Source organism: Oreochromis niloticus, unplaced genomic scaffold, assembly GCF_001858045.2.
Source record: "Oreochromis niloticus isolate F11D_XX unplaced genomic scaffold, O_niloticus_UMD_NMBU tig00001124_pilon, whole genome shotgun sequence".
NCBI classification, from domain to species: domain Eukaryota; kingdom Metazoa; phylum Chordata; class Actinopteri; order Cichliformes; family Cichlidae; genus Oreochromis; species Oreochromis niloticus.
In genome coordinates this window covers 28,620-51,930 of record NW_020327316.1, presented here as the reverse complement: position 1 = coordinate 51,930, position 23,311 = coordinate 28,620, and the positions used below count along the sequence as shown (strand labels likewise).

Sequence of the window (23,311 nt, the reverse complement as noted above, 5' to 3'; positions counted from 1 at the left end):
CGCCTAAATTATAACCTCTTATTCTAGAAATCAAAAATAACCTGAAAATAACACTTTCTGCCTCAGTTTTACCATACCTAAATTATCAAAAAACCCCAAATGTCATCAAGTAATCCTAAAACCCATTTCAAATTAAACCTTAAATCCTGTAACTCCCCCCTTTTTGTGACACATCTCATGTGTTGCAAACTCAAAATCCTTCACTCAGGTTAGGGAATTAAACGAAAAGGTTAGTCATATCATATAAGGAATAAAATAAAATTAATCATCATGTCAAATCTTTTCTTGGCTCCATCCACAGCCTGCATCCTTGAAACGTCCTAGAAACAAAAACCTGTGTGTTAACCAGAACTTCACATTTCATACTCAGTTTCCCCACTTATGATCCAACCTGTGTTATAAAAGAAAACTTAAAACAGAACAATTATCAGTCATGTGTCCAACCTTAGTCCAGTCTTTTGTCAGTGTCCAGTCGGTCCAACCTATGGTCTGCCTGGTCCGTCCATTCACCTGTCCATTCCCACACATTCACTCACACGCATTAACATCGGGTATTGGTAGACTTCCGCACAAATAATCAGATTTTCCACTTTCAGCAAACTCAGTTTATTTATATAATCATTTATTTTATTTGTACTTGTTTCTAGGAGAATAGTTCTTTATACTTTTGGACTGGATTGGCTCGCTGCAATCCTTTTAGACAGGGACTCACAATCTGATCCGATCCCCACACGTGGCCTCTTTCCTTCGCCCATTGTAATCTGGAAAAGGTCACCTTATTTTTTGTTCTCCTGAGACTATTGTCAGCGCTGTTATTCATTCTTTTGCAGGTCTGCTTAGAACAAAAATGAGAAAGAAAGAGAGCTGATCATTAGCTCATCAAAGTACAAAACAAAATCACCTGTCAGGTTCTTTAAGTGCACTGTTACAAAAACTATGGGCCCTTTTAGACATGTCCATGTTTATCAAAACTCCCTCTATTAAAATGAAAAACAACAGCCCCAAAAAATCTTAAACCATCTTAAATTTCACCCATTCAATGCACTGAAAACCTTGTCAAAAGCTGCACCGTTTTACACACAACCATGTCCCCTTTGACACTTCACCATACTTAGATTCAGCCTAAAATATAAACACGTTATAACAATGTGTCAACACTAAATTATAAATTTCCTGTCCAAATCTGCACCTCTGAACCGTCTACTCTGCTTCCCTTCCTTAAGGCCTCAATCACACACACACAGGAAGCTCCTCTGACACTGCTCACTCCAGCGAATTTGCATACTGAGTGACATCTCAACAAGTTAACTTGACAAGAGAAATACATGTTTAAACCTTAACACATTATTCAATTACTTTCATTTTCTTTCTATACTAATCACTTACTTTGATCAATCAGTGCAAAGCACTCCTAACTCACTCTTTTAAAACTGCTTTAATCACTTTTCTTTTGTTTTTTCCATCTACTTTATTAACCATTCACACCATTCTCTCACTCATACAAGCAGCAAGCTGATCTTCATTGCGTATGCTTATGTTCTTAGCCAGGTTTATTCAATATCTCTATGCATTAAACTTCATGAGGTTGTCTTTGTAAAGTTAATGCATTTTCTGTTTGCATGTGTTATTTTTGCATCTATGGCTTCGCAGTCTTTCAAACTCCTTCCCAATTCTCCACTTAAGCAGTCAGTTTTCTCTTTCCCCGAGTTACTAGCCCAAATTTTAATTTCCCACCTAGAATAAAAGCCCTCCTGGTCTTCAGCCAGGTGTTAGGGCTTGCTTTTCAGGTTCCTGGACACATCATTCTGTGAACAATTCAACCAGAAACTTGCCTTAACATATCCATTGATGTTAACCTACAATTTTCTTCCAACTGCTGGATCTGGAGAGTTGGTCCGGGTCTGCTTTGCTCCTAAAAATAACAAACTAAGACATTTTCATTATTATCACGAGTGGTCAAACGACCCACTTCTCTCTTTCTCCTGTCACAAATACCAATTATGTCATGTTTATGTCATGAATATGAATGTAAGCGTTTTACTCGTTGCATTTTCATGTTGATTGAGTGTAAGCTGCTTTCTTCGTTGCATGCCAGGTGATCATCTTAATTAAGTGTAAGCTGCATCTTCATTGCATCCTATATATTCATATTTAACTTATGCCTCTTTTCACTGAGCTTTAAATTCAAACTATCTCACTTCTGATTCATTTCAAAAATAATCTCACATGTAACAATTTGTGCATGTGTGTTTTCTATTCGTGTTTACCTCTTTTAAACGTGATATGGTGGACATCCCTAAACAATTCATGAGTTCTGGCTTCAATTTCAATCCAATTATATCCTATATTCTCGCAGTCAAACTCGTCCAGCTTCATCTCTCACTGGTCCTTCTCTGCACAATGTCCTGTTCGGGCTTCAAAGCTCCAACAAACACAGTCTGTTTCTTCTCTGTTTTGATCTTTCCGTATTCTTCTTCGAAGTTAAGTTCCCGTCCGGCTTTTCAGTCTTCTCCTCCAAGATTACTTCAAGCATGGCAAATATGACACTCAATGTCCAGTGCTCTTCCACAATTCTTTATCCCACTGTTCAACTGCCCAGCCTGTATTTTCACAGTACATGTTGCATTACTCTTACATGCTGCTGCTGGTCGTCAGTCGTCATCAGTGTTAATGGATCAGGGGCACTGCCGTTTGCCTGCTGTATTCGAGTCCACGATGTTCTGTCGGTCTTCATCAGGCGATTGACTGTCCTTGACTGTCCTTTGAGTTTCTTCTCAGTTTCAGGGACAAAGTGAGAGATCAAACTGCACAATTTCGAGCCAAAGACTGGCTTATTCTCCCAATTCTGTTAATCTATTGTTCTGCCACTGTACTCAAGGTTCCAATGTTGAGAGAAGTCCACCTGTATTGGCACACTAAAGCATATAATTAGTATCATATTCATTTTTTATCTTAAAACCTCCATTTGCTCCATCTGCAACAGGCAGACTCTGTCTCCCTTTAAATTTCACAGTCTACAAACAATCAGTAATTCTACTAAATCTTAATCTAAAAACAATACACCTTCATTTCACTCACACACATTTAAATAGAGCTCTTTCAAACATCAGGACAATTAACACTTCTTCACACACATCACCATCATTTCTTTAGGTCAGTTTTGTAGCATCAGTCACACAATAATTTCTTGAGTGGGTGTACCAAGTGTATATACTTATGTGTTTTCAATCAGAAAAAATAAACTCAACCTCTCATAGCATCACTCATGGATTACTTGAATTAAAAGCACTTTCAAACTTTAAAACATCCTACTTTACATCACAAAAGAAATATATTTCATACACACTTTTAAACGTTCTAACCTCTTTCAGACATGAATCGTCTCACACACACTGCCTTTTCTCTCTCAAACTTCCCCCTTTTTCAGTCACTCAGACAAATCACGCAGAGTCACTCAAATCAAATACTGACAGCATTCACACGGTTAAAATCACTCAGATTACACTTTCATACGAGTATCTTGGACATGCCTTCCATAATCAGAAAGAGCAAGTCAAAAAGAAAAGAAAAAGAAAAACTGAAACCTCTCATCCTCCTCACAGCTTCTCACCACACACACATAACTAAAAATAAAACACACCAGCCTTTATGGCTCAAGATATATACATCTATCAAAATTCAGTCAATTACTATACATCCACTACAGCAACTCAAAACTTTATTTATTTATTCATGTCCTCTAATAAACACAAATGGCATCTTAAACACATGCATTCAACTTTCTATTCAGCATTATTTGTGAAACCAACCGTGGTTTAACCCGTTCACAGCTTCTTAATTTGCATTTTATTGGCTTCTAGGACATTCTAGTCTCTAATTCCTCTGTTTTCATGTTATCTCCCGTTTGACACACACAAACACACACTCCCCCTAAAAACCCACAAAAAACTATCCCTAAAAACACACACAAAAACCCATAAGAAACTTCATTCATTTATTTATTATTATTTTAAACCCTTAAGATGTTTTGCTGTGTTTCCTCTGTGGCCGCTGCAACCTATATTAACATAAAGCCAAAATTTAAACAGTCTGTCAAATATAACTCCTTATATATTATGGAACTGGAAGAAAAACCACTCACAATGTGCTAAGCCCCTCCTTAGCCCAACAAACATCAAGCAACTTACACCTATATGTATCAGTCAAAGTCAACAACAATACATTAGAAACACCAAATGTAACTGTGTATATTATCTCAAACTGAAACAAAACCCCTCTAAAAATCCTAAAACATCTTACTTGAACACACCAAAAGAGACATCACTTACAGACATATGTATTAATGAAATTGTTTCAAAGTCAATTTCAGTTTTCAGACCCCAAATAACGGTCATAAGTATCAACAGTTTATATATCCTATCTCAAAACCCAGCAAACAGTCATACAGTCATGGCAAGAAATAAAACTTTACTTACAGTATTGTAATAAACTAAACCAGCGTCTTAAATACAGGCATTCAGCAATGTGTAGCCGTCTCTATAACTTCCTAAAACTCTAGGGACCTCGCAGCTGCCTCATTTGCATTTTCACACACACACACACAGTCTAAAAATAATACCAGCCTGACTTACAGACTCCTCTCACACACAATCTTACACAGACGTCTTTATAATTACAACTGCAGTATTAGGCCTGACATTTCAAAACCTACACAATTTCGACAAATTTAAATTAACGGTCCAACCGATAAACTCCCTGAGTTTTTTGTCATCAATTAACCAATCTCGGCCCCGGACCGTGGTCACATATCTAATGCCCTAACACAATTTAAAAGCGTCAACCAACTCAACCCCTGCCGAGAAGCTCTATTTTGGGGCATTTCACATCCCAGGCTTCCCCGAAGTTTTAAGTTAAAGTTACACGCCCGAAACCCGGTTTCTACTGACCAAAAAAGTGCAAACCACCGCCCCGGACGGTAAACTGACCTAGTCAGTAGCTATTCTGGAGCGTCGTTGTTCTCCACACTTGCCAAGTGAACTATCCCTCACCGAGGCAGATGTCGATCGTCACCGACAAATTGGAAGCGTCACCTTCCGACAATGCACTTCTCAGAATTCCCAGAATCCCGTACTACAAAAATTTAATTACTTTTGAAGACACCCCATAAAATTACACAAGCAATGTTATTGATGTCCAAGCCCGGCTTTATATTCAATTAGGACTTAACTGTCACAAACTCTTCGCCAATAACCTATAACTCTAAATTCACTCTGCAGTCCAACTGCTTTAAATACACTTATTCTCTTTACTCTTTACTTATTTTCAACGTTTCATTATCTTTACTTCAACTTATACTTTAGTTCTCATGAGATTTTCACCAAAATCAAAACAGACATTTATCAGTAATTTCAGTGAGTAAACTTTTAATTTGGAATATCCAATCTGGCACATTTTGGAAATAATTCAACAGGTAGTGCCTTACCTTTGAATAAGCCGGCTTATGTCCACTCACTTCGACCACTGAGTCGTGTCTGCCCGTTCGAGCGCCTCGGACCCTCTCGGTCTCAATCTCCAACTGTCTCTCCCCTCAACCCTCGGCCAATGCACCAAATGTTACGGGTCCGAAATTGAGGACGAGAGTAAAACAATGATGGTCCAGAAGAGGTCGGTCAAACAATTGATTTTTAATGAATACACGCAGCGTGGGGAGATGTAAACTGCAACACATCAGTTGTAAATCCCCACCCAAAAATACACTTCAGATTGCTTTTATAACATCAGGGTATTATGACGCCCCCTCATGCGTTTACAAGCACATAATTTGCATCTTAAGAACATTCTTTGCCCCTTGTACAGACAATGATCTATTCTAAGAAATAAATGCAGACACAGAAGTTCCCCTTTCTGGCATCCTCTTTCAAATATGGTGATGATCTCAGGCCTTTGAGGTCCCCATGGACTGGACAACTTCTTCTGTCACCTGTTGGCAAGCAAGCTCTAGTGCAGCAGGTTGCTGAATACATTCAGGCCTTTGCTCAAGCCTGCTTCTTGATTATATGTATTATTACAAATGCTTGTTATGTGGTTTAATGCAATGTTCATTAATACAATGATAATGCCAATAATAAGTATAAGTAGCAGTAAAATATTCCTTATTCCACAGATCACAAGACTCATATTTCACAATAAAAGTCATCTAAGGCTTGAAAAGAGGACGACGATTTTATGACAATCGCAGAGAAAAGAGCAACGAAACGATTTAAAACTTAATGAAAATGTTTTTTCTCACTGAAAACTAGCAAATCCCAATAAACAGCATGACTGGCCCTCTGCTGTGAGGGGGCTTCAGTGGAGATGACTTCTGCTACAGCGACCTTCCTGCTACAGGATGGTCACATGATAACGATCAACGTTATGACAAAAATAAAATAAATGCTTAAAAAACAAAGACAAAACTGATCGGTAGTAAGGATGAACTCATTTGAAACCTCAAGCTAACGGCCATTTTTTTCTTCTCATTACAAACTGCACCTGTTGTCTTTTGTCATCACAAAATAAGCATATCATTCATTCACTCCAAAAAAACAAACAAAAAAACCCCAAAACAAAATAAACAAGAAACTTAATATTTACAAATATTTTGTCTGGTTTTTTTTTCTTACACTTAAAAATGTACAGTTCTGATCTTCTTCCAGATGTTTCGTCTCCATCCGTCTCCCAGTTTGGTATTTTCTTCTCTGTCCAGTGACCTCAGAGTGAGCGCTGAATGTGCCACAATGGCGCCCTCTAGTGTTAGCTTATAAAACAGACAAGGAGAAAGAACAGAGCCGAATGAAAGGACTCGTTTGTGTTCTCTCCTCTGCTGTAGCTGTGTGGTGCTGAGGTTAACTACACAACCCCTCGCCGCCTCCTTATACACAGGAGTGAGCAGGGCCGTGCAGAGACGTTTATAGGGGCGGGTGCTCAAAGCTAAAAAGGGGCACATTGAACCAGGCTGAATAACAACAACACACATTCATCAAGAATCTAATATGGGATCGCATCATACTATATCACTGTTGTGAGGCAAAGCAAACGTAGCCTATGTTTTACCTGATGGGTACAATGTTGCTGTTGAGGGGTTGCTGCTGCTCCTGCTGCTGATAGTGCTGGAGGGCAGGGCTGTGTTGATCTGAGACTGTAGACATTAAAAAGTCCATAGGAGAGATGGTAGCTGATTAAACAAGTGTCATGAGATAATAACAAAATGCAAAGATTGGTGACAGCGCTTGGAACCATAAGGCAACAAAAAACTGAGAAATAAACTAGACCCTGCCTGTGAATCACTCTTTGCCTCTCTTCCTCCTTCCATCCCCTCATCTCATCTATCACTCTCCACTTGCTGTCCATCTGAGAACAAGGCACAACTTGCTATTGCAATAAACTATTATTTAATTATCCACACTTAACAACTCTTACACTTAATCTATAATAAAATGATGACAGAAAAATGTTATAGAAGCAAAACATTTTAGTTGTGCTTATTATTATTTTTATACTGGAATACCTCTCCAACAACTGGTACATGTGTTAATGTTACCTGTGCTCTTTGTAATCCAGCTGCTGAGGGATCCACTGCCTTTAGTAGCCTCACACAGCTCCTACTGTTTCCTCCTCATGTCCTTACCAGCCATGTCTGGACAATATTATATTATGAGTAATAATTCAAAAATCCATATACATAAAACACACACATGCATGCACACACAGTGACATTTTAGACCTTCTTCAGAATACTGTATATACTGTGGGCACAAGTTTGCATCATGGTGCTGATCCAGAATCCTTCCCTTATTATTTATTGCTAGAGCTACAATAATAAAGCAATGAGGGGAAAAAAGTAATAAATTTATAATAATGTATTTATGATGATTCCATTTGTCTCACTATCCACTCTGTGCAGGCAGAAAGCTTATTACATTTTTAAACTGTAGAGATACAATAATTTTGCTGCTGTAAAATCAGCATTTTGTCATATTTAAAATATAAATCTAATATAATCTGTTTCTTAATGTATGTTCTTTAAAATACAGCGTGTTTTTTAAAATATTATAATTATAATAATCCATTATTATGTGGACATGCATATTAGATTGTTTTAAGTGAAATATAATCCCCCCAGAAAGGCAGGAAAAGCCCTGTAACTTACTTTAAAACTAAATATGTTCCCTAAAACGGTGACAGAGCTACAGACCCATGACAGCCTTACCCAGTGAGCCAGCAGCTATGACCAGCACTACTTGTGCAGTTAATAAAAGGACAGGTAATGTTTGTCGCGCTGTTGCACACACAGCACGCTCATTTGTTTCAGTTCGTCAGTTGCCACAAGACAGCTTAAAAACGTGTACGTAATAAGCTAATACTCCTGTGTGCTTTAGACTACAGTGTGCGCTGTACACCTACTTACTGGTTTTGTCGCATCAGTCTGTGTCTGAGTTAATTTGTGTTTCTCCTACAGCTCCGGACCGCAAAAAATGCGCGTGCACTTTGTGAGCTCGTTCCCGGCTCGTAACCAGCGCGTTCTGCCGTCAAGGGCGATCATTGGTTAATGGTGATCATGTGACTGATGCAAGCCAGATCCTTTTATTTAGCAAAAATGTGATTAATAGTTAAATATTATTGTTGAGGGGCACAGACAGGACTCCACACGCACACACACATTTAAAAAAAAATAATTAAAATTTAAAAAAAAAATTGCCTCAACAAAAGGGCACTTTGGGCACCCATCAGGAAAGGGGCGGGTGCTCAAGCCCCTTCCGCCCCCCCTCTGCACGTGCCTGGGAGTGAGTACAAAAGGGTTCGTATGGACGCATCAGCCGGCCGTCCTTCTGCTCGACACTGTTAGCTGAAAGATGATGGGATCATCCTCTGTCCTGTATTTAAGGCTGAGAGTCTTTGTCCAGTCTCTTTTCCACAGCTACTGTCCACAGCACTGATCCACCTGCAGCACAGCCCCAGTCAGTTGTTTTATGATTTACATTGTGCACGTTTCCCTTCCAGTGAGCTTACAAAACCTCTGACAGGAGAAGTCAGGCATGTGTTTCCCCCACCTCCCCTTTTAGGCAGTAATAAAATAGAAAACAAACAATCAAACAGGCTAAAGCTAGAGCACAAGCAAAGACAGCACCGGTGACTAAGTTCTCCCATACTGGACGTACGCTACCATGTGGGCTGAAACAGCAGCACATCAGCTCAGTTTACATACTGTTGACATCTTCATCAGAGGATCAGCAGGGAGCGCTGCTGAGCTGCAGTCGTCTCCACCAGAGTGACGGAGCAGGAATCACAAACAGCACAAACCCACCGTGTTGTTTCTACCCTGTTCAGGAGATCTGAGCCCCCATCCCTTTTTTTCATGTTGCAGCTCTGCACTGCAGGCCCTGAACGCCTCCCGGTTACCCTCAGTGTGCTTAGAGTTTAATTTAAAACCGACGAGCTCACAGATCATCTGCAGGCAGGTGAATGAACCCTTAATGTGAGGATAGTAGCAGAGCTGAACTGAGGTCAGAAATAGTGAGGAACGGTGTCGACACAGTGAAGTCAGGTGTTTGGGAAATTTTCTGATTATCAGTTTGGGGGTGGAGGGGGTCGGTGTTAAATAACAAAGGTGGTGCAGGATGGAGAAAGGAGGAAGGAGGGAGCGGTGATGATATGGAGGAAGGTGTTTGGTTAAGCAGCAGGAAGGAGCTCATGCTGGAGTCTGAGTTTTTACTGTTGGACTTTTTCTGCTTTTTGTTTATTGTTGTCTGACGCGGACCCGCCTACGCTTGAGTGATGCAGATGTGATATCACACTCACACAGTGACAGCCGCTCCCACACACACACACACACACACACGTCAGTCAGAATACACATGTGCCAGAAACAAGGGGTCAGACAGGAGCAGCATCAGTCTCTGCTCTGTTTTGTTAATAACGTAGAAAAATAATTTTGTACAATCAAGCTACATCGACGGACGCTTTACCTCACGTACCCTAACAAGAAAAAGTAGTGACAGTAAGATGAAGGCTGCACATGACACCATGACTGAGTTCACAGCTGTTGCTTTGATTCTATCGTTTAAGACTTTTGGCATCGACTCCGTTTTAATAAATGAGCGCTGGGAGGCGTCGTTTGACTTCAGGAGCTCCTGCGATGCTCTTACTCTGCGGGAGAAAACCAAAAACCAAAAGTAGCAAACATGGAGCGATATGACTCGTTTAGATTTTGGGAAACGTGCATCGACAGGTACAGTGTCCTTTTCCCCGCGTCTTTAAAAATAATTCATGCATAGATCCCCCACTGAGAAAACCCTTTTATATACTTTCTCCTTTGTACACATTTTATATAGAACTATATATAATATCATTTCTCTATATCTATATTTTCAGAAAAATTCTTTCCACACAATAAAAAACAACAATTAAACAAATGCTTCAAACAAAACAACAAAAAAAGAGAAGATGAAAGAAAGAAAACCACGACTGAGGGCCAGTTTGGCACTTTGTCATGAGAACATGACAGAACTCTGTTAGTTGACGGTAAATAGCGATACTCTATTTTTCTTTCGTTTTTCTTCTCCCTCGATGAGAAAGCAAACACAGCAGTACTTACTTGGCACCTAAAAATGCTAGTAGAATGAAAGATATCAGTGTTTTCATAGTTATATGTTTAGTGTACGCCTCCCCCTCCAAACTGTTCAGCAGATCGGGAATTTTTAGAGAAGAGCAGAAGGGAGGCGTGTCACATGAGAGGAAGAGAGCAGTAATAAAACACGGATGTAGAAAAGAGAAGCATAATGTGCACATAACACACAGGAGATGGAAAAAGAGATGACGCTAAAAAAGAGAAAACAGCGAGGAGCGAGAGAGCATTCGTCCCTTTGACGAATGTTGGAGGTCTTGAGCCTGGAAACAGCAGACCGTCTTTGAAAACAGTATCTTTGAAAGATCTGAGTCACCCACCCACCCCACCCCATCCCCACCCACCCCACCCCATCCCCACCCAAACTGCTCATCTGCTGCTGTACACTTCAGTTGCACCTCCACATGCCACCAGTGGAGGGAGCTGCCAAGTTTTACAGCACATGACGCAGCAGGTGTAGTTGCTTTTGGAGAAAGAAGAGAATAAGAGGACAGAACGAAGGCCCACGTCTAGAGGCCTCCCTTCCAGAGCGGTAGCAGAGCCAGTGTTCCTGGTCCCTAGGTGGCGCTGTGTCGGGCCTGTCCCTACTATACCCTGGTGGTGGAGTGGGGGTGGGGCAGGGTGTTGTTGTGGCCGGTGGAGGGGAATGTGTTGAAGGCGTGAAGAGGCTGCATGCTGGTGATGGTGCTGGGGATCATGGTGATGATGTTTGGCGTCATCAGCGGCACGTCGTCGGGGGCGCGGCGCAGCGCCAGGGTGTAGTCGGGAGGGCAGGCGGACCGCAGGATGTCGTGGGGCCGCAGGGGCTCCATGTCGTGGTGAGCGTCGTGCTCCGAGTGCTTCATCTGCAGGGACATGATCTCTTCCTCCTGGCTGTGAGCCAGGTCGTTGGCGGGGCCGCCCGCTGAGGGGACAGCCGGTGCCGGCACATCTCGTGCCGCTTGTCACGCTTGTAGTAAAGGGCGGCAAAGGCCAGGATGTTGAGGAAGAGGAGCGACGCTCCAACCGCAACTGTCACGCTCAGTTCGGTGGAGTAGTCGCGGGTGTCTCCGGGAAAGAGGTCCTGGGGCGGGCGCTCTGAGCCCTCGGGCTCAGGATCTGACGGGAAGGTAGGGTAAGGATGACGAGTGGTTCGAGGAACATTGTTTCTGGGCGTCATGGTGCCGGGGTCACGGCCTGCAGGGGAGCGCGTAGTGGTGGGAAAGAGCACGTCGTGCAGGCTGTGAAGATGAGGGACTAATTCCAGCCAAAAGGCCACTTTGTTAGCTCTGTAGTTGTCTCTGACACGAGGTTTCAAACCGATGTGAAGGTACTGCTTGTCCTTCGAGTTGAACTTGGTCCAGATGACCTCCTCGAAGCGGTTGGGCTTGGTATGAATGAACTTGGTGTCCTGAGGGACGGGCAGGCTGGGGTCCCTGGTGGAGCATAAAGGTTAAACGTTTCAGTTCAAAGTTATACTCAGTCTCCATTATAAGTAACATGTGGCATCAATACACTGAATACAGACAGGAGGCCCATTCTCTGTGCAACCTTTAAACTATCTAAGACCAACCGGCTGCTCTGGGATCTGGATGCTTTTAGTGAACCAGTATGTTCAATTCTTCAAAGCCACACGGGAAGTAAACTAGCAACCCAGATTCAAGTATTCAAGAGGACTACAAGGCTATAAGCATTTTAATTACAGATTCACACTAAAACAAAAAAGATGACAAAACTAAATCAGCCGGCAGATTCAGCCCATAATAAGCGGCTGCTATTATTGCACCACTATCATACTTTACTGCAACAGTTCTATGGTAGCATCGCCTGTTAGAGTGTTAAAGCAAAGCACATGACAACAGTAGAAACACTTTAGGATTTCTACCACAATAAAAAATTCAATAGATCAAAGAATTTAATGTTTAATTAATTTAATTTAATGTAATGTAATTCATTTTGTAATTGTTTACAGCTGATCCTAAGAAACATTTCATTCTTAATATAGGCGCTAATAAATTACATATCTCAGTTTTTCTTTGTACCTCTCTAGCAGTGATCAATCAGGGGACCTGAAGGGACCATGATCACCGCACCACAATTTCTCTGTTCCTGAAAGGCTCTTCATGTTACATCTGTGTTGATCATTTTTGACAGAGCCTATAGTTAAAGCTGGAGCACACGACCCTAAATCAACCCTCAGTCCTGCTGATATAGGCTCAGTTTGCAGTGGGAAACTTCCCATGATGCATTGACTTCATCATCCAACTGTGTTTACATGTTGCTGCTACATTTCATTAACTTTTGTTTCTTTCTCCTGTAATTTGATTGTTCTCGCTCTCTCTTTAGCTCAAATTATAGACTGAATGATATTTAATTTTTTTCAACTTCTTCAAAAAACTGTAAAATCTGAGATTATGTTTAATTTAAATCATCACTAATTTGATCTGGTTAAAGTGTTACAGAGACTGAGCCCTGAGCCATTTAAGTCCTGTGACATGTTAACAGACTTAGATAAATTTACCTGAACTGTAAGAAAACGGAAACACTTTGGAAACACATTAAAGTCTACAGCTAAATCAACACCTTTGCTTGATAAGCCTGTAGTTCTGTCAGAGAACAAACCGTAACAGCTACAGTTTACACTACTATGACATGAGGCCTACCCAGTCTTTGCGAAGTTAGTCCAGTAAGTCATGACCACAGCGCTCAGCATCACATTGTTCTTGGAGAAGTTGCACGGGAACAGGTCCGTGGCACCGATCATCGGTACGCCGAACACGTAAGGTATCTCGTCTCCGTGCGCGGCGTCGGCCCACTCGGGCCGCGTCTCGGTCTGGCAGTGGTGGTAGAACGTGTAAAAGTAAACTGGGGACTGAAACTCAGCATGGAGTTTGGCAGTGGCCACAGCTGGTGCCACCCACTGGTGGTCCGTAAACAGGGCCAACAGAGTCTTCCGCCGCATGTCGCCATTGTCCCTGTCCGCCCAGTCTGTGTACATGAACTTAATGGTCTCCCTCAGGATGTCTTTCCCTGGTGAAGAAGCACAGGAGGGGAAGAAAGATAAAAGTGAAAAACTGCTAAGAGTAAAGTAACAGCAGTGCGAGACATTTTTTAAGAGATCGGTCTGATCGAAAGATATGAAACCAAAGCACACGTTGGTGAGATGAACCAAGAGCCAGGAAGCGAGTGAAAAATCTAGAGAGGAAAAAAAAGTCTTTCACATAACAGAAGGAGTGACAGGCAGTAGAGAGGAAGCATGGCTGCATTATCCAAACATGTCTGTACTGTGACTGTGGTCCGGCTGTGAGGGGTTCGCGGGCCGATCTGTCAGAAACAACGACGCTGAGATTGGGAGCCGACTACCTGGGGGATGATAGCATTACTGCCCACAGAGCCTCAAAGGTTAAGGCGCAGACACACCGTGATGTGGATGAGTGGCTCTCTTTAGCACGCTTGTCTTGTTTGATTCACTTCACATTTTACATTTTACTGATTCCATTCTTTACTCGCAGGTTTTAAACGCTTAAAGCACTTTCACAGGTTCTGATATTCTTTTGAAAATTCATGTGAACTCAAGCTGTCAGAACTGTAATGTATGCTTTGATAATTGCCCACATTTGTCATTTTGACGATTATCTGTTTATTTTAATGAAGACAGCAAAAAGAAAAAAAACCAACAAACCAACTAATGCGGCTCCTAATAAGACAAAACCTGATGCTGCTGCAAAACGCAGTTAAGTGAGAGGAGGCTGTAAAATGGAATAACTGAAAAAGTGGCAGTGTACAGAGGTGGCGTCCTCACCCTCTGGGTATCCGTAGAGGTTGTCAACAAAGTTGGAGATGGTGTAGTCGAACGCCGCAGCTGAGATGCCGTCGTTGTCCTCACTGTCGTCCACAAACTTCAGCCCCTCTCCCTGGTTCACTCCTATCAGGATGTCATAGTTTAGGAACTCCCCCTGGTGGAGAAAATAAGGAAGAACATGCTGAGTGCTGGAACAGAGCCTGTGTGCATCACAAGTCTACAACAAGAAGTGCAGCTGAAAACCAGCTTTGGGAATTGGCAGCATTTCATTTCCCAGTAAACAAAGTAAAGAATAGCTGTTGGCATGAAATTCCTACTATAAACTGTGAATACTGCAATATATGCAGGGTTCATACGCATTTTTCAGGGTCAAATTCAAGCACTTTTTAAGCACATTCAAGGTCCATTTTCAAGCTTTTCCAGCACATTACCAAAAAAGAGAAAGTATGTTTCACTTTGCATCACCTCAGTAAGACCATGTAAACATTTAAACAAATCATCTTAGGACGACTTAAATGTCTTTTGTTCCCCTTTTTGTTAAAAGAGAAAAATGCACCACACAAAAATAGTGAAAAAGGAAACGGTTGCCTTACATGCATATAGTGTACAAACTCAACAAACACATTCCTCTTAAAAATTAAGATGTGCAAATGTGAACAAATCAACTTGTTAGAGATCTTCATCTCCACTTGAAATAAACAACCCAGAAAACAGGAAAACTGCACCAAACACCACAAACACCAACAAATTAATGTCTTCTCATCAGATATTGATGCTTCTTTCCTGTGTGACACACAAAAGAAAATAGGAGACAGATGTTTGTTTGTTTTTTTGTTCTTTTTAACTAGTTAAGCACCCAAGCCCATAAAATGGGGACATTTCATTTTCGAGCAGGAAGCTCCCCCTTTTTGTTAAACCCTTTAGATCAGGGGTCGGCAACCTGCGGCTCCGGAGCCGCATGCGGTTCTTTAGTCCTTATAGTGCGGCTCCACGTGGTTTGGGAAAATAAATTAGTATTTAGCTGAAGTGTATTTTATTTATGTTAGTTCTTTTTTTTTAAACTTGTAGTTCTAAATTGGAAGATTATTGTGATTTTGCAATATACAAATAAAATTATATTTTGTTATTTTTTCATCGCTGGGGCCGCAGGATGTCGTGGGGTCGCAGGGGCTCCATGTCGTGGTGAGCGTCGTGCTCCGAGTGCTTCATCTGCAGGGACATGATCTCTTCCTGCACGGCGTTTCGCCGGTTTATCGAGACTTTCAACCCCAGGTAGGCCAATTATGGCTCTTTGGGTCTTAAAGGTTGCTGACCCCTGCTTTAGATGAACAGAGATTTTTAATTAAATACATATTCTTTAATAAATGTTCTCTTTTATAAAAAATAGGATAATTTAAAAAAAAAACCTTTTATTATAGCTCTATTGCGTAGAAAAAAAACTGTCTTGTTTTCTGTTGTCTGTTATATAATATTAGGGATGTTTGTGACAATTAATTTCTTAATCGACTGGACTAACCAATACTCCACAACTAGGAAACACTGAAATTTTAAGTTAAGTTTGAAAACAGTTTAAAAAAAAATACCCCATTTGTTAGATTTGTATTGTTTATTGTCATTTATGCTTAGAAATATTTACTCATATATGCTTAGAAGTATATAATCATTTGTAGATTGAAAGAATGTCTCATCCCAGGAGGTCTGTAACAACTCTGTGTAGCATGAAGAGGGGAGTGCGTTCACTCCTCTTCAGAGTGTTCTGGCATAGATCACACACCTCCTAGGAGAGGTCGTATCTTCTCTTGCTGATATATGGTATAGCAAACATACGTATATCTGTTTGAGTCTAAGAGCCTTTTGTTTAGATGGACCGCTAGACTCCTGGCACCAGCTTTGGGGAGTCTTCACGGGGTCATATCTCGACCCCACACACACACACACACACACACACACACACACACACGCTTACACAAAATCACAGGCAAGGTACTCTTTGTGTGTATGTATACGTCATATGTTAATGAACCTATGCATATTCATGTAACCACAATAAAAGAGCAGTGTTACGGGAGAGCGGACGAGAGCAACTGGGGTCAAGCGAAGGAACGGCGCCTGTCCAGTTCTCTCCCGTGCACGTGAAACATAAAGAATGTTGCCTACTCGGGTCTTGCTTGTTGTGTAATTACATTGCCTTCAACGTTCCAGCGAATAGGTTCAAGCTACAAACCTATCACCATTCCAAAATGTCTTGTGACAATCTCATTGGCTTAGGGAGTGATGATGTCATAGGGAGATCTTAAGAATCTTAAGTCCTTTGATGTTTTTCCTTAAATAGGGGTGAGACACAGCAAGTTTTAGTTTGTTTCAGCAGCATCTGTGTTTGCAGCCTGCGAAACGTTCACCACAGAAACATTTGGAAAGCTTTTCAAAGTCATCGTATAGAAACTCCAACATGTTTCCAAGAAACAAACAACCAATTCAAAAAGATTACGCCGCCTCTCCTTCCTGGCGTGGCCGGCCAATTTCCCCAAATGGCGTCTCATCCTTCCAAAGGGCATTAGAGGAGAGTAGGAAGGAAAACTACCTTCTCCAGAAAAAAATGCAACAAATTGAAGAAGAGAAACTTCAACTGGAGAACAAGTGTAGACGAATGGAAGCCCAAAATAAAGAGCTGGAAGAAAGACAACAGCGCCAGCCGGACATAAAAATTATTAATGAGGGCTGGGGAATCAAGTTTGCTCAGGCCCGAGAGCAAATTGTGCACCTCATTAAAGAAAATAAGCAAAAGAGCGCAGAACTAAAAGAAATGACCAACCAGCTCCAAGACAAGAAAACGATGACTGATAAGACACAAAGGGATCTCCAATACATCGACCAAATGGATCAGCTGCTCCAAAGACAGCTCCGTGAAGTTGTGGAAGAAAAGAGAAAAATCCAACAACAGAAGGAAGAGCAGGACAAAAAACAAAGAGACTTGCAGCACGAACTGAAGAGCATGCAGGAAAAATACCAAATGCTGAAAGAAAGCCTGGATGAAACACTGCGCCAAAATACAGACCTTCTTCAACAGAAAGAGCAACAGCAGGAAAGACTGGAAGAAGGAAAACGTATTGTCCAGGACTTTGAGTCTAAAAATCTAAAACTGCAAGAGTTTTGTAATCAGCTGGAGGACAAAGTAACTAAAGTGGAAGAAGAAAAGGACAAACTGGAGAAACGCTGCTCACAGATGCAGAAAAGGATCGATCAGATAGCGAGAAACAACTCCGAGCTCGTTAAGGGGATTTTGGTGGAATTCAATAACTTGAAGCGTGAAAACACTCAAATGCAGGCACAAAAACAACAACAGGACAAAATACATGAAGACCTGCAGCTCACGCTCCAAGAAATCCAGAAAAGAAACGAGCAGTTAGAAGACAAGCACAAAGAAGTCCAAGAGAGAAATGCAGACATGCACAAGGACAAGCTGATACAGGAGGCAACATCCAAACAACTCAAAGACAAGCTTGAAGAACAACAAGCAACATTAGAAGAGGTGGAACAAAGATGTAAGAAACTTGAAAAGCAAAACACAGAAACAGTCGATGAGTTGAGAAATCTCATCCTGGAGAAAAAAGCACTCGTGGAAAAGTGCATGAAAAAGAAGACAAAATGGTTCCGCTTGTTCCGGAGGAGAGACGCTACTGCTTCCTCACCTGATGTAGCCTCGTCTTGCTCCACCTCTGTTCACCCCCCCAACCAGTCCCGGCAGTTGACTGTCCCCTCCTGAGCCTGGTTCTGCCGGAGGTTTCTGCCTGTTTAAAGGCAGTTTTTCCTCCCCACTGTCGCCAAGTGCTTGCTCAGAGGGGATTGTTGGGGTTTTCTCTCCTCTACCTTTTTTTTCTTTATTTACTTGTTTAACTTTTTTCATTATTTCTTTATTTTACCTTGTTTCTTTATTTACTTGTTTAACTTTTTGTTCTTACTTCATTTTACATTTTTCTTCGTTTACTTGTTTAACTTTTTTCATTATTACATCATTTTACCTTGTTTCTTTATTTACTTGTTTAACTTTTTGTTCTTACTTCATTTTACATTTTTCTTTATTTAATTGTTTACCTTTTTTCATTATTTGCTTGTTTAACTTTTTTTTCAACTTATCTAAATAATAAACCAATTGAATTTATCCTCTGAGTATTTTTCATCTCATCTTTACAGAATTTTTCCAAAACATTTTCAAACATTCAGATCTGTCTTTATTGTCTTCTCGAACCCTCATAGATGGTGAACTAAAAACCTGGAATATGGTTTGAAACATTGTTTCAGCTGAAACCGGCATAACATGCTTGTGTGTGTGTGTGTGTGTGTGTGTGTGTGTGTGTGTGTGTGTGTGTGTGTCAGGGTATCACTAGTTAGGTCATCATGTTTAGACTCATTCACTCCAAAATTATTTAGGCCAAATCTTTAAAACAGTGTCATTGCATACACATTTTCAATTCACTTCAATCGCACAAATGCAGAAATAATTATTTGCAGTATCTTATTTATTATGAGAATGTCATGACTGATCATTTGCACCTACACCACTAAAAATGGGAGCAAAAGCGAGGAGATCATGTTTAATCGGTTATAACAAGAGGTCAGAAATATAAGTGCCAACATGAGTAATGTGTCCACAGACACCTCAGAATCTTGGCTAAGAGCTCATATAAACCATTTCTACAACCAGCAAACAAAGCAAAGACACCAAACAGTTAAAAGAGCAGTGATGTCACCACAAATCTTTGGTCAGGTAATATCCATATTTTGATTGATGATTTTCTGGAGTTAAATGTGAACCGAAGCATATTTTCAAAGGTGTTATATGCTATAAAATACTTTTAAATAAAATAATCTCTAATAAATTAGGTGTGGGAAATAAAAAAATCGAATTTTTCTATGTTTGAGTCACAGTAACTTTTAGTTACAACACTTTCAAGCACGTTTAAGAACCACATCTGAAATTCAAGCACTTTTCAAACCTTGAAAAGACAATATTACAATTCAAGCATTTTCAAGGATTTCAAGAACCCTGTATATGACTCTTAAGTCCATGATCTTCATCATATTGCCTGTTCTGCAGGTCACAGCTTCAGGGCCGATCCTTTAAAAGTCTGCAGTGTCGATTAATGCATAGAGCTGCAAAACTCACACTTCTTCCTCTCACACACAATATGTCCCTGTAGTGATTTTCAGATTTACGTTACTGCTTTCTACACACCTTTTGTTTGATTGTTTTCACCTTACATAAAACACTTCCCCCGTCTCACAAAATGACTTTCACATTAATGACACTGATTGCATCTGCAGCCTCTTCAAAATGTAGCATTTATTTAATCAAATAATAAAACTTTTGAAGAATCTCTTTTGTAATTAAAAATCCTGGTCAACCAGCAGTGGTTACTTACACTAATAATACACACAAATCAACTTCTTCAGTTTTTCACTCAGAAGATGATCCAAAATAACATCTGGATGGATGAATAAAAGAGAATAATAATTTTTTATTCTTGTCACATGAAAATATTCCAATCGAACTGAGAAGAGAAACCTGCTCTTTGAAAACCTCGACGAGTCTGTCGGCTTTGAATTACAGGATCACATCTTGTTTGTTCTGTTCCAGCTTAACATTTTCCAGGTCTGACTACATTTAGCTTATTTGCTACTGTGTCTTGTTGCTTCCTGTTTTATTTTGGTAGTGATTGTTGGAAGAAAACTGCTCTCCCAGTTAGTTTTACTTGTCCCAGTCAGATCGCTCTTTGTCTCTATAGTTGTGTCTCATCATTGTGTGTACTTGTGTTTATACTTTTCTTTAATAAAGTCTTATTTGTTTGCATTTTGGGCTTCTGGCAAACGCTCATGACAACACAAGAGAAACTTCTCAGTGTGTTTAAAGTATACCGCCCCGATCATGTACATCACCAGCACTGCAGTTATTTTCTCTGCTTTACAGTTTGGTTAGTTTTGGTTTCACATCATGGCTGATCCCAGGAGTTCTCACCACTTTGCTTGTTTAATAAAACACAACAGAGATGTGCAGCTACTGTTATCAGACCCTCACCTGCTGCATGAGAATCTCTGGATCATCAGGAACTACGTCTCCATCCACAACAGGCCCAAAGGCGATGTGATAGCGGGCCGGCTGGATGTCTTGGTCCACCAGCTCTCTGAAGTTCTTGCGCCTCAGGCAGTCAACCAGGTCAGCCGTCTCTGCGTAGGTGCAACCCACCTTCCGGGCCAGGATCTTGGTGTACTTGAGGGGTTGGTAGTTAACGGACCAGCTGGAGATGGCTGTGCCACTCTGCGCTATGGCACTGTGGAACAGACCTGAAAGGACACGTGGGAAAGAGGGATCTTTTGGTAAGGTTCAGGGCGGAGGGAGGATGCTTGATGTATAAATCACATAACTTTCTTTCTACTACAGACCTTGATTTAAAATAGAGTTTTACAATTTTTCCTCATCCCATGTTTCTCACTAGAGAAAAGCTTGTACACAGGGTGGGACTACAGACCCAGAGCATCACTGACGGAGCATGCTGTGGGGCTTTAGCTCCAAAAATTGGAGGCAGGACTGAAAAAAAGCTCATCCGAGAGGTCAAAAGATCTATGTTTTCCTTTCCTGAGCTAGCTGCTTTCCCCCCCTCCAAGCTTCACATTGTGTGATGCAGCAGAGCACCACAGATGTGCAGAGTACACAAACTGTACCAATTTGCTGTAAATGAATAAAATTGCACAGATAAACGAGTCTCCATGTTATTCACTAGACTAGAGAACAGCACCTTCATCCTGTATTTCATTTTTTGTTGCTCCTGGTCTGCACACATCTGGCCAGTAAGCAGACTAAACGTTATCACGTGGTTTGTAGCAACGCATATGGTTCACTTGAAGTTTTGTCTCTGTGAAAAGAAATAAACTAAGGGAAAAAACTACAAGTTTTCGAGCTTATCAGCAGATTCAGCCCAGAGTAAACCAAATGTGTGAAACTGCCCTACAACAGTCTTCAGCTGCTGTTTTTTGAGAGTTTTTTATACTTATGGCTCTGTGTGATTTCAGAGACAACAAATATCCTTAATATCAGTCAGAGTCAGAAAGACTTTATTTATCCCCAAGGAGCAAGGGGCAGTTAAGATTACATAATATAATGTTGTCATCTCAAGCACACAGCTCTGGCCATAAGCAGAGAAGCTCCGCCCACCTGCTGTTCACACCTGTTTATAATAAGCCACCAGTCAGAAGAAAGTTGTGAGAGCAGTGAGAAAGGATGTCCAACATTTTGGACAATGTTTTCACCACCCAGAGAAGAGATTACAAAGCCCTCCCCCTCCTTGGTGCCTCTGATCACATCGCTGTTATGCTAATGCCAGCATACAGGCCCCTGGTCAAAGTCACCAAACCAGTTTGTAAGCCTGTACGTGTGTGGCCAGAAGGGTCCTTAGAGGCACTGCAAAACTGCTTTTCTACCACAGACTGGGAGATCTTTAAACAGGCCGCCACACACGACAACACCACAGACCTGCAGGAATGTACAGAGACTGTCATTGACTATATCTCAAAATGCATCAATGATTTCACAGAGACTATCACTCTCCAGGCCAATCAGAAACCATGGCTCACAGGTGAGGTCTACAGGCTCCTGAGGGTGAGAGATGCAGCCTTCAGAGCTGGGGATGAGGTGAGCCTAAGAACAGCAAGAGCAAACCTCTCAGGCAGGAAAAGGCAATACTCCAGGAGGATTTCCCAAAGCTTCAGCGACAGCAGAGATACTCAGAGGATGTGGCAAGGAATACAGACTACAAGCCCTCTCCGCAGACTGCTGTCAGTTCCACTTTTCTACCGGATGAGCTAAATGAATTCTTCGCTCGCCCGCACAGACCCCCCCAACGATCGGGTGGTGACACTATCCTGAGACAGTGTGTGAAGATCACTTGCAAGGATCAACACACGCAAGGCCCCAGGTCCTGACAACATCCCGGGATGAGCACTGAGGGACTGTGCTGTGGAACTCACAGATGTCTTCACAGACATTTTTAATGCATCACTGAGCCAGGCTGTCGTTCCCACATGCCTCAATACCTCCACCATCCCTCCTGTACCGAAGAAGTCATCTCCCTTCTGCTTTAACGACTACCGTCCAGTCGCACTCACCCCCATCATTATAAAGTGCAGTGAGCGGTTAGTCATGCATCAAATCAAGACATCTCTTTCCCCCCCATCCTGGATCCATTTCAGTTATCATACCGGTCAACCCGCTTGACTGATGATGCAATTTCAACTGCCCTTCATTCAGGCCTCACACATCTGGACTCTAGAGACTCATACTTTAGAATGCTGTTGATAAACTTCAGTTCAGAATTAAACATGATCGTTCCCCAGCAACTCATTCACAAACTGGATCTGCTGGGGATCAGCACCTCACTGTGTAACTGGCTGCTGGATTTCCCGACAGGAAGACAGCAGACAGTACGGGTCGGCAGCAACACCTCCAGCACAAGAACACTGAATACGGGGGCTCCCCAAGGATGTGTGTTGAGCCCCCTTCTCTTCACCCTGCTGACCCACGACTGCACACAATCACACAGCAAAAACAACCTGCTGTTGAATGTGGATAAGACTAAGGAGATCATCATAGACTTCAGAAGAACTCACTCCCTGCACATCCCACTAGCTATCAATGGTGCTGCTGTAGAGAGGGTAAGCAGCATCAAGTTCCTGGGTGTGCACATCTCAGAAGAGCTCTCCTAGTCAAAACACACTGCATCACTGGTCAGCAAAGCCCAACAGCGACTATATTTTCCTCTGCAAACTGAGGACAGCAAGAGCCTCAACCCACATTATGAGCACCTTCTACAGAGGCA

General features: G+C 41.5%; 1 pseudogene; it reads right to left on the bottom strand.

Annotated features, from left to right (window-relative positions):
* Positions 1-11,018: 11,018 nt before the first annotated feature.
* Positions 11,019-22,607, bottom strand: LOC109195233 (neuroligin-2-like; annotated as a pseudogene).
* Between the last annotated feature and the right edge of the window lie 704 nt (positions 22,608-23,311).